At 40.6% G+C, this 5,000-nt stretch overlaps 1 protein-coding gene across 1 annotated transcript in view; it reads right to left on the bottom strand.

Annotated features, from left to right (window-relative positions):
* The window catches only part of LOC143297261 (lachesin-like), a 334,679-nt gene that overhangs the window by 10,411 nt on the left and 319,268 nt on the right, over positions 1–5,000 (bottom strand). The gene's annotated exons all lie outside the window — the stretch shown is intronic.

Below are 5,000 nucleotides of genomic sequence, written 5' to 3'. Positions count from 1 at the left end.
GCTAGGTCAGGCATCTGCCTAGCAGATGTAGAGTAGCGTACATTTATAGATCTGTCAAAATGCCATGACGTCTGCATGAGAAACTGATATTAACTCTCTCCATACGAACGGCGAAAGAGAAGACGTTAACAGCGTTTCACCCCAATTACCATCATCAAAATATTGCAAGCGGAAGGCTCTTATACTGAAGACGTGAATGTTGACAAAAGAATACCACAATTCTGACGACGGAAGCTAAAGGTTGGGTCATTGAGACACCCACTGGACATCGGAGGGGTCTGTGTAGAGGAGAAGAGAGGACTGGCCGTACTGAGTGAGTTAAACTAAAAGCAACTGAGTGTTAGGGCTGTGTTGTACAAGCAAGCGCTAAATTTTCATAGCGTTGAGAGTATTGCCAGTTCTATGGAAATGGCGTAACAAAGAACCGAACGTGAAACATGAAAAACAGAACCCATTCAGCAACAACAACGACAACATAAAGATGAATGAATGAATAGATAAAGAAGTAGATAGATAAATAACTTACTTACTTAATTAAGTAATAAAGAAAACACTAGAAAAGAAAATTCCAACTAAGCCCCCCCCCCCCCCCCCCCGAATCAACACACAGAATCATCCTGCAACATTTTTCAACAGTGAATTTTTTTAAAGTGCATAATCATAGACCGACACATTAACCTGCAACAAAAACATATACATCTGCACACCCCTTCCCTAAAAACAACACACACACACACACACACACACACACACACAAGAAAAACACATACACAATCATCAGTGCTCAGCTGTCATCAAGTCCAGAAACAACCCCATAGCACACAGGAGGAGCTTTAGAATAGAGACGACTGGAAGGACCTGAAAGACGCATCAAGGACAAAACAACAACAACAACAGCAACAAAACAACTACAAAAAACCGATAGCGAGGAGGATATCTTATTAAAGCTAGAATCTCCAGAAGGCAGGGACACAATTTACTTCAGAAAGATATGCAACTCTCCTGGAAAAACACAACAACAACAGCAAAATTAAACAAGAATAACAACATCAACAATGACGACAACCAAACCCTAATCAGTTTACACCAACAAAACCTTTTCAACTTTTCAAGTCATGCGACTTTCACGTCACAATTGCACGTCAACACTGTAAATTACGTCACGCCGACGCAGCTTTAGCCTGTGTCGTAAAGTTAACACCGAAAAACCAAGTGTTTGACACTGGTTTCGCTGTTCAGATGATGTACCCTGAAATTGTATTGTATTGTATTGTATTGTATTGTAATACTCTTTATCACAACAGGTTTCTGTGTGTGAAATTGCTGACCCCAGGGAGCGCATGTCACTTCTGTGCAGCGCCACCATTTTTTTTCTGCCTGAAAGGTTATTAAATTTGTTTCTTTTATCAAAATGGATTTTTCTACAGAACTTCGGCAAGGACGGCTTTTTTTTGTCACAGTGGGTTCTTGTACGCGTGCTAAGTGCACGTTACACACGGAATCATGGTTTGTCGTCTCATCCGAGTGACTACAGCGACCACACTACCACTAAAGGTGTATAGTGGAAGAGGTGTGTGTGGGGGAATATGCCTACTGGCGAGTGTGCGATTCCATCCCGTGCTTTTAAATTCTCTCGCTTCCTTGGTGGACGCGTTACCACTAGGCCTCTTTTATCTGACAAAGAATACAAAGACAACTGGTTGTCATCCGAATGAGAACAAACCCGATAAATCCTTCCAGTTACAAAATACACTGGCTCATGTTTATGATTTATTGTGTCTTATAAACCTTCAGGTTTTACGACAATTAAAATATTCTATTCTGTTCTAATACAGTGGTTGTGTCCTAAGGCGTCTTCTGGATGTTTTTTTTTTTTTTGTGAATCCATGCCGATTAATAGGCTACTACACAGAGTTCAGCACTATCATTCGCAACTGTGTGTGTGTTGGAGCTCATGTACGTTTATATGTATTTGACTTTGCTTTCATATCTGTGAAACTGTGTGTTTGGCGCATATCTGTTATGCATGTGTGGGTGTATGTGTGAATGTGTGTCTTCATGTTTTACATTTATTTGCTTATTTATCATCATTGTTGTCTTATTTATTTAATAATTTATTTATTATTATTATTATTATTATTATTATTTTATTATTTTCATCACTACTACCTTTTTTAATATCATAATTATTATTTATTTATTTATGTAAGCTTATCTTTTTCTTTTTCTTTTTTTTTTCTCAAGGCCTGACTAAGCGCGTTGGGTTACGCTGCTGGTCAGGCATCTGCTTGGCAGATGTGGTGTAGCGTATATGGATTTGTCCGAGCGCAGTGACGCCTCCTTGAGCTACTGAAACTGAAACTGAAACATTCGCAACTTGTTATGGGGCCTAACTTTGGAACAAGGCAGGCTGTCCAAATTGTTTGGAACAAAGTAGGCTCTCCGAATTCTTTCTTTCCTTCCTTCCTTCCCTCCCTTTCTTTTCTATCTTCTTTTCTCCTTCAATTTCTGGAACACAATTGATAAATTCGTCCCTTCTCTTAATCTAAATCCTTTCTTTCTTTCTTTCTTTCTTTCTTCCTCACCTTCTTTTCTCGAACTCCTATTTCCGGAGCTCAGTTGACAGATTCTTTCTTTCACTCTGCTCTTTCGAGTCCCCCCCCTATCTTTTCTTTTCATTCGTGGAACAAAGCGGCTACATTCTGCCCCCTGCTGAGTTATTTTCTTTTACTCTCTCTCCGTGTCCACCTTTATGTCCTTCTTTTATTGTATAGTCTTCCTTTTGTTTTCATGATAGGAAAATAAAGCTTCGTTATTATCATTATTATTATCATTGTTATCATTATCATCATTATCATTATTATTACTATTATCATCATTATCATTATTTATGTATGTATTTATCTATTTTTTTTCTTTTTGTTTGTTTATTTATTTATTTCTATTATCTTTGTAGCGTTTATTAATATTATTATTATTATTATATCTTTGTAGCGTTTGGGTGTGAAGGCAGCTTTAAGTCGGAGCCTGAGAGTCCGATCAGATGAGTCCATCCATTTCTGCACAGACTCATAACTATTGCAAACTGAGACAGCTGTTCTTTCCGCCTCTCTCCCTCCACCCCCCCCCCCCCCTCTCTCTCTCTCTCTCATTCTCTCTCCCTGACGATGCGAGATCTCTCTCTCTCTCTCTCTCTCTCTCTCTCTCTCACACACACACACACACACACACACACACACACACACACACACACACACACGCACGCACACACACTGTTGTACATTTCACATTAGATAGCTCTCTCCCTCTCTGTGCTATTATAGTTGAAGGCTACAATGCATTGTAGGCTTGCATGTAAGTGACATCGTTTTCAGTCAAGGGATTTCGTCTTTATTTGAAAGAGACGTGTTCCGTTTTGTTGCTACGGTCTCTTTCTAGCATGCAACTTCTTCACGCTGCTTTAATAGCATTCCTCTCAATCAGCTTTGAGAAGAAGAATTATATGACAGAGAAGAGAGCGAGCGAGCGAGCGAGAGAGAGAGAGAATTCTTTATCAATTGATTTATTAATCAATGCTTTTTTTGTTGTTGTTGTTGTTGTTGCTTCTTTTATGCATTCGCTTCGCCAGAAAGAGGGGCTAAATGGAAATAAGCAATTCGTGAAACCACCGCCGCCACCACAATCTACAACAACAATAACAACGACCACACACACACACACACACACACACACACACACACACACACATATATATATATATATATATATATACATTTTTTAACTTATTTTTAACTTATTTTTTACTTATATAGATAGAAATATATATATATATATATATATATATATATATGTGTGTGTGTGTGTGTGTGTGTGTGTGTGTGTGTGTGTGTGTGTGTACATACTCTCTTTCCTTTCTTACCCCTCACTCTCTGTCTATTTGTTTCTGTGTCCATGTTCTAGCAATACATGTAAAGATTACGTTTCAGTGTGTGTGTGTGTGTGTGTGTGTGTGTGTGTGTGTGTGTGCGTGCGTTCTTGCGTACGTGTGTGTGTGTGTGTGTGTGTGTGTGTGTGTGTGTGTGTGTGTGTATAACAGAGCGAATAAGACCCAGCATCCTGATATATGAAGACCAACACCAGCTGACGCCTTGGATTGTCATCACTGTCGAGTTGAGGATTGAAACCGGCGACTCCGTGGAAAGCAGCCTGTGGACTACACAGGCCCCCCCCCCCAACCCCCACCCCGCCATCCCCTCTAAAAAAAAACCAGCAAGGCTTAGTTTAACGAGATAATCTGCTTCTCAGACCAGCACACAGCGAGCCAGACCTAAAAGCGCTGTCTCCTACATTCGGGTAAGTAAAGGTGACACACGTCAAGAAGAAGGGGGAAGGGTGGGGGTGACGGTGGGGGTTGAGGGGGGTAAAAATAATGCAGACTGAAGGGTAAGTAACTGGGAGAGGATGGGGCCAGGGAGGAGGGAAGGGAAGAGGAAGAGGGGGTGTGGTGGTGGTGGTGGTGGAGGGTGGGGGGGGGGGTCTTCTGTTGGTGATGAATTCGCGAGATCAATGCATATTGCTGACAGGATAAGAGTCTTACGCAAATGACGAATTCCGGAAATAAAACCAGTGCTAGTCATAGACAGGGTCAGCGTCTTCTGCTGATGGTAAATTCGGGAAACATACAGATTCTACACAGGATGAGTCTTCAAGTGCCGAATTCTGGAAATAAGAATGTATTTTTGACAGAACAAGAGAATTCCACTGAAGATGAATTCTGGAAATAAACACAGATTCTAGGCAGGGCACGAGACTTGAGCAACTGCCGAAATCCGAAAATAAATGCAGATAGATTCAAGATAGGAGAGACCTTTTGCTAAAAACGAATTCTGGAAATCAATACAGACAACAGACGGGACAAGAGCCTTATGCTAATGCCAAATCCTGGGAATAAATAAAGGTTCTGAACAAGGTAAGAGTCTTCTGCAAATGACACATTCCTT

This window comes from Babylonia areolata, chromosome 22 (genome assembly GCF_041734735.1).
Source record: "Babylonia areolata isolate BAREFJ2019XMU chromosome 22, ASM4173473v1, whole genome shotgun sequence".
NCBI lineage: Eukaryota > Metazoa > Mollusca > Gastropoda > Neogastropoda > Buccinidae > Babylonia > Babylonia areolata.
Note: the sequence above shows the minus strand (reverse complement) of the source record. Positions and strands in the feature narration are given on the sequence as shown.